The sequence below is a fragment of the Castor canadensis genome, chromosome 7 (genome assembly GCF_047511655.1).
Source record: "Castor canadensis chromosome 7, mCasCan1.hap1v2, whole genome shotgun sequence".
NCBI lineage: Eukaryota > Metazoa > Chordata > Mammalia > Rodentia > Castoridae > Castor > Castor canadensis.
Window position 1 is genome coordinate 20,058,731 of NC_133392.1, and position 7,781 is coordinate 20,066,511.

The following is a 7,781-nucleotide window of genomic DNA, read 5'->3' on the forward strand; positions in this document are numbered from 1 at the left end:
TTACCCCTCACCTGAGCCTCCCCTCCTCATGGCTCCCTGGGCTGAGAACCCAGGGTTCCACACCCTCTTTTTCATATACCCTATACACACACCCTCTTGTGGACCAGTCACGTGGCTCCCATTGACTCTGCATGGGCACACCCAGATCCAGATACACCAGACTGTGTGGACACACCAGGCCCAGGAGCAAGGACTGGGGTACAGCCCAACAGGCTGGGTCCTGGATCTCCTGTCAGAACTGGCCCCAGATGAGTTCAGTTGGCTCAACAAATATTTACTGAGCACGCAGGCTGGGCCAGGGCCTTTGCCTAGGTGTGGAGAGTCAGAGGTGAATCTGTTAAGAGTCTGACTGCTAGCCAGGCACTGTGGTTCATAGCTATAATCCTAGCTACTCAGGAGGCAGAGATCAGCGCTGATGGAGTGGCTCAAGTATTAAGAATGCCTGCTTAGCAAGTGTGAGACCCTGGGTTCAAATCCTAGTGCCACCAAAAAAAAAAAAAAAAAAAAGAGCATGGCTGCTTCTGAGCCCCGTATTTCACCCTGGACCAGGGCTGGGAACAGGTGGGTAGAGAGGCAGTGGCTCAGGCCTGTAATCCTATCTACTTCAGAGGCTGAGATTGGGAGGATTGTGTTTCAAGGCCAGTCCAGATAAATACTTCATGAGACCCCCATCTCCAAGACACTCAAAGGAAAAATAGGAGTGTGGCTGAAGTGGTAGAGCACCTGTTTTGCAAGTGTGAAGCCCTAAATTCAAACTCCAGTCCCCCAACCCCCCCCCTCCAAAAAAAAAAATCTACAGCAAGGTAACTTCTCCAGGTGGGTTTAAGGGATTTGGAGAGAAGTAGATAAGTGCACAGGGCCCAGTTTCCTGGACTCAGCTGACCCATCCACAACTGGTCCTAACTGACTCCCTTCACAACCCCACTGTTCTCTGAGTGCGTGCTGGAGGCTAGGTAATTTGCTTCATCTACTCCCCAGCTCAGTAAAGCTGGTGCCATGACTATTTCATAGCCCAAGAAAGTTGGTTCCCAAGGTCATAGAACAAAAATGACCTTGTTGGGGTTCTGACTCTGAAATTGCTCACAGACACTGGGGAGATTAACTTGTGCAAACTAATGCTAAACTTTGGGCAGAATGAACTTGAAGCACCAGAAGTAAAAGCAAAGGGCTCAGAAAGTACAGAGAAAGGAGCGATGCCTATCTGCTGTACCATAGGAAGCAGCAGAATTTGAGCTGGACCTTGGTATATAAGTTCAATTTTGACATTCAGAGAAGGAAAGGGAAGAATGCCAGGCAGAGGACACAGCGTGAGGGAGGTCACAGAAGTGGGGAAAAACTATGGTAGGAATAGCAGGTGGTCTCCTGATTGTAGTATATGGTGTTTGGAGGGGTGTGGGAGCAGTGATGTAGGAATGGTTAGCTTGGCTAACAAATGTTTGCTCAGTGGACACTAAGAAATGGCCAGAAAAATGGGAGAAAAGACTGAAATGGCTTCAAGAAGGTATTAGGTATTAGGAGAGGAGACCCAGCAGGCAAGAAGGGTGAGTCACTCTACTTCTGGGGGCCAGTGTGTTCACCTTCAAAACAGAGGTAATTGTCCCTCCCTGAAATCTGCCTCAGGCGGAGAAGATGAAAGAAAAAGGGAGTTGGGAAAGAGTGTTGGTGAGCCCCAGGCGACAGAGGAGGTCTTCACAGGTAAGAGTCAGAATGAGGAGGCTGGGGACCATGTGACAATGATGCACCCTAGCTGGAGACCCCAGTGACATGGCTGCATGACACAGGGACATAGAAAGATATATGTCAAGGGAAGAAGGGGTTTCAGATCCCAGGAGGCATCTTCATATGAACCAAATTGAGAGACTAAGCCAGAGAACTAGAGAGAGAGAAAGACACACACACACACACACACACACACACACACACACACACACACAGAGAGAGAGAGAGAGAGAGAGACAGAGAGACAGAGAGACAGAGAGACAGAAAGATAGACAGAGAGAGAGAGAGACCCCCTTCCAGGCCGACCTGAAGTAGGACTGTGAACTGACCTGTTTCTCCATCTGAAGGGTCCCAGTGGACCAAACTCCATTTCCCATAGAGCCTTGGGGCACCGGCCCTGAGCCAGCACCTGGTGGAGGTTTTAGCTCAGCACCAACCTCTCTTCCAGCATGGAGATGGTTGTGGGAGAAACAGCAGCCAGAAGGACTCAGGACCCCTGGGCTCCCACAACAGGGGCACATCCTGGCCCAGAGGATCTCTGAGGGTGTCCAGTTCTGCCAGGGCAGGAATTGCTCCTCTGATGTCCCTCAACAGGGCTGCCAACCCCACACCTCAGCCCACCCCACCCCAGCTCCTGAGTGTAGCTGTTCTTCCAGTGTAGTTCTGGGTCGGCTGGTGCTCAGCCCAGCTTTGTACTTTGAAGACTCATGACTCTGGAGAATGGGATTTTCAGAATTAAATTTCCCAAATGGAGAAACTGATCTTCAAAGAGTCCACACAAGTAACATTAAATAAAAATTTTAGGAGGCCATTTTTTTTTAACTAGATGACTACACTGGGCTCAACAGACCAAACTAAAAATCAAAATGGAGTCACCCACACTAAATAAAGTTCTATGTCACCAAACAGAAACTAAGCTATTATCTGACCTTCCAAGAAATCAGGAGAAGAGACACATTGAAATTTCCCAACAGACCTACTGGCATGACTATGAAGTCCCCTGTGTGCAATCCTTACCAAATGTAACCTGAAGTTAACAAATTATTTTTCTATTGTCTGTCTCCCAGTCCCTCTTTATAAGGAAAATAACTTGGAAATGACCAATCTGCTTTCTGTTGTTTGTTCCTGCTTCTTCACCTCCTCTGGTTGGCCCATCAGAATGTTTTAAGGAATGAAGTGTCTGAATCACAAAGTCACACCAGTCAAGATCCCCAAGTTTGTTGTAACTGTTTCCTTTGACACTATCATATGGAAAGCTGGGTTTCAAACCCAGGCCTGGGACCTAAGGGCTGGCCCTGTCCTCACAACATCTCTCAGACAGGGGCTGAGGTGTCTGCTAAGACCGGTGTCCGGAGGTCAGCACACTAAGAAACTAGTTATGCAAGGGCAAGTGTGAGCTGCTGAGTTCACCAGGAAATGCTTCTGGAGGCAGCAGTGTCATGCTGGAGGAGGGACAGGTCGGCCATACTGGAGGAAGCCCAGCAGTACGGGCCCGAGCTCTGGACTTGCTCGGTTCCCAAGGGGGCGGCTTTTCCACAGAGACCCAGACCTGGTCATAGGAAGAGTCCAACTCCTTCCTCCTAATCAGATTCCTTCCTTGGGGGTGGGGAGTGGGGACGATCCTCTGGATTCAACTGGGACCTCATGGGGGTAATGCCCAAGTGTTGAGGATAAGGGAGGGCTGGGGTAGTGCAGGCCCTGTGCTACTTCTTGATTTGTAGGAATTTGGTCCTCACAGGTCTGGAGGAGCGCACCTTGACTTGAGGACTCCCCCCCACAATATCTGCATAAAGCCACTTGTTCTAAGAGTAGAAAGAAGTCACATTCTAACCCCTCAGCCCCCTGGCTGCTGTGTTCCAGGTGTCCAGCGTACGGGTTTAATCAGCAATTCATACTGAGCAATGACAGCTGGCTTCATGGAGGAAACTCCCCCGTTTGATGAAGAGACAGACCTTTGTTTAACCCAAGGGCCCATGCAGCCATGTGACTTTCAGAGGAACTTGACCTCAGCTGCCGAATGATCAGATTTTCTTCTCCTTTTTCCCATTGGTCTTTTGTCTTTTAACCCTCCCACCCTCATCAGTTTCAAGGGAAGCAACCATTCCAGTGATCTCACCAACAAAGCTACTGCCTTGTTCAGGCCAGGAAAGCTTTTCCTTATGTGATTAGCAAGCAATCTCTGTCCCCCAGATCCCCCCGCTTTTGACCACAGCCATCCACCTCCCTCCCCTGCCAGGGCCAGAATTCTCTTTTCTGTTTCTGCTGGGGATTTTATTGAATTTTCAGTGTAAATCAAAGTTACACATAAACATAGATTTCTCAAATATTTCTGTAAAATCTCTTATGAGCAACTCTAGACCTGATTCTTCTCTAGGGGTAGCCTCTTTCAACTCTTGAAATGGACGCTTTGGAGCTTTCAATTTCATGTCTATAAATAATATCTCCTATAGTTTCTTCTTGACTTTTGCAGTCTTAGGACTTTTTTTCTGGATTTCCTACCCTAGGAGATGAATATTTCTTTCATCTCTCTGCATCACACCTACTCAGGCCTCTGTCTTCTCAATATAGTCACAGACAGAAATTCTGCTTGTATCATTATTCAGTGCCGATCTTTGCTTTTGTTTTGTTTTGTTTTGTTTTGTGTGAGACAGGGTCTGGTCACACAGCCCGGGTAGGCTTCAATTTTCCATCCTCCTGCCTCAGTCTTGCAAGTGCTGAAAATACAGGCGTATGTCACCACAGTCAGCTAGTGCTGACCTTTTATAGTCAAATAAACAGCATGATCAACCAAGTCACATGATGGGTTAGGAGTATTTTGTCTACTTTTTCCTTTAAATCTGGGTAGTCATCAGCTTCCAGGCAGTATCGGCATCCCAGCCTAGTAATAATATAGTTCACAGGCACAGGTGGCTTATGCATGTACTCCTAGTTACTTGGTAGGCTGAGACCAAAAGGATTGCAGTTCCAGGCCAGTCCAGGAAAAAGAGTTTGGAAGACCCCATGTTTTCAGACAAAAGCTGGGTGTGGTGGTGTGCACCTGTCATCCCAATCATGGTGGGAAGTGTAAAATAAGACAGACGACTGTGGTCCAGACTAGCCTGGGCCAAAAGTGAGACCTTATCTCCAAAATAAGGCAAAAAAAGCTGGAAGTGTGGCTCAAGGGGTAGAGTGCCTGCCTAGCAAGTGCAAAGCCCTGAGTTCAAAACTCTAGGACCACCAAAAACAAAATACATCTCAACTGGTCTCAGCCATTGTTATCACCAAAGCAAATGTTTTTATTTTCCTCCCTCCCTCTCTCTCTCCCTCCCTCCTTCTCTTCTTTCCTCTCTTTATCCCTCTCCCACTCTTTCCTTCCTTCCATCCTTCTTTGTTTCTTTCTTGTACTTGGGCTGGAACCCAGGATTCCTGCATGCTCGGCAAGTGCTCTATCTCTGAACTACACCCCCAGCCCATCTGCTTCTTCCTGAGAAATGTCTGTGGTCAGACATTTGGTCAGGCTAATGGTACCTTTGCCGAGAAGTCATGGTTTAAAAAAATTTACTAGTATCTTCTTGCTTTATATGTCATCAGGAGGTCACTGAATGGTGGCTCTGAGGTGGATTCCAGAGTCGGGGTGAGTGGTGTGAATATAACTTCTGCCCTTTGTGGCTATGTGACCTTCAGCAAGTTGCATGCCCCCTTGGAGCTTCAGTTTCCTTATTTGTAAAATGGAACTAGAGGATGGAAACACCTACTTCACAGGACTGCCTGGGGTAGAATGAGAGGGTCTGGGATCTGAGCACTTGGTGAGGCTTAGCCAGGCACTGGAGGATGGAGATGTAGACTGGTAGGATCGTGGGATACAGGGCTACTGGTAGATATTTTCATGGTCTGTCACTCAACTAATATGGATTGTATTTGGGGCATTGTCCTGCCACAAGAACCTTTGTCATTGTTAGTCTCAGCTTCCTCTGGTTGCTCTGAGGGAAAACTTGACCATTTGACCCCCTCCTCTTCCTTTCTTGTTTATTTGGGACGTGGGGTTTAAATCAGATATCATGTATACCAACACTAAGAAATCCAAATGGTGCAGAAGTGTATAAAAGGAGTATTAAAAACCTGTGCCATTAACAGTTTGCTGTGTACCCTTCCAGGATTTTCTTTTCTATGCTTCAAAACGTGTGTGTACACATACATACTATATCCAGTTATAGTACGTGAATGGAAGGCATTTACAGAAATAAAAATAAGACCTCAGCATACCTTCAACTCTGAGGCTTGCTTTTTTCACATTAAACTGTACAGCGGACCATGTTTCAGCTTGATCTGGACACCTTTTGCAGCAAGCTACCTGTGTAGCCATGGCTTGCTTCCCTGTTTTACCATGACAATCTTGTGATAGATATATTCTTGGGTGTGTCTTTGTGTATCTGTGCTAGTATTTCATAGAACAGAAGACTAGAAAGTGCAAAGATAAGAAAAGCTGTTCAGAAGTCCTCCTCAGTGGTCCCTCTGGACCCTTAACCCTCTGGAAGATGACCCTTCTGGCTTCCTGCACTCCTCAGCCCCTCCTCCACCCTCCATCAACCCTTTGCTGTGTCCTACCTTATATGTGGCCAAAACTGCTGGACCAGAAATGACTGCTTTTCCTGCCTTTGACCTTTCCACAGAGCTTTCTGTTTCAGAAGACAAGGAACCTGAAACCCAGAGGGGGAAGTGGACTACCTAGGGTCTGCCCCCTTGCTGCTGGGTCAGAATCTGAATCCCTGGACACAGGAGAGGTGGAGGTGGGTGTGGGGAAATAAAAACAGGTCAGGTGGAGGTAGAACTACGCTCTTTGGGGCTAACTCTACTCAATCCCTGTAGCCATGTGGGAAATGAAGACTGCATCATTTCTGTTCCCCAGGTGAGGGAACTGAGGCAGATCTGGGTGTGAAATTAGTTCTGTCTGACTCTTACACCTTCCCTGGTCTTCTTCCCTTGACCTCCAAAGTCCGGACTGCAGTTCCCAGGGCTGGAGGCCTGACAGAACCACCAGCCCTTCTAGGTGTCCCTGGTCCCCACCCCAGAGTATGGTTCCAGTGGACTCTTCTCCCAGAAGATCCCAAAGCCGGAAGTGCCCAGCTGCATACTGACGGTAGGCTCCTCCAAGGGGCCTTTGATCTTTCCCCAGGGCAGGTTATTTTATCTGTTGGCCAATGGAGGGGAGGAGGGAAAGTGGGTTCTTTATACCGCAGAGATTCCACTCAGCTGCTCTGTCTTTGAGAAGTTACCAGGGTTGCCCACTAAGGGATGAGGAAACAAAATCCCCACGTGTTCCTACATGTTCCTACTGTGTTAGAGGTGGGGACAGTCAGGCTGCCTTCGAGTCTCTCTGGCTATGTGTGCAGAGGTGTGGAGCAGCCTGCCCATAGACTGGGGCTAAGGGAAGACCCCCGCCCCATCAGCTCCCCACCAGCTCTCCCTTTGAGCCTAGTAGCTGGAAATTTCTTGGGCAGGACCTTCCACCTGGGAACTCCAACCTCTGCAATACCCAGCCCTGGTTGCTGGGCAGTGTCAGCAAAATACTCCCCATAGTCCTAGTCTTTGCCAGGGACTGAGAGCAACCACCCTCCAGGCAGAAGCCCTAGTACACCCAAGGCTGTGCAGAGGGAGAAGTAAGGCTAGCTGGGAGGTGGCTCCTGCTGATTTGGGCTGGAACTATTATTAAGAAGTGATGTCCCCTCGTCCGGACTTCCAGCCTCCTCCCTTCTCTCAGACCTTTTGAAAGGGTGGCTACCCAGGCACACAGAAAACCCCTGGAAGAGCCCTCTGAGGGGAGGACGCAGAGGACCCCAAGGCCTATTTAGGCACAATTCCTACCAGCAGAGGCTCCTCTCTGCATCCACTCCTTCCATTCCCCTCAGCTATTCTATAATTTTGTGATCTTTTATAATCTGTAGTTCTTTTTTCCTGACAGCAAAAGCAGAACAAGCTCGTTATTTTTTTAAAAAATGTACAGAAATGTCTAAAGTAGAGGGTGAAAGCCAGCCTCAGAGCTATAGTACCATGTGACAGGCTGTAACTCCTTGGACTAATTTTTA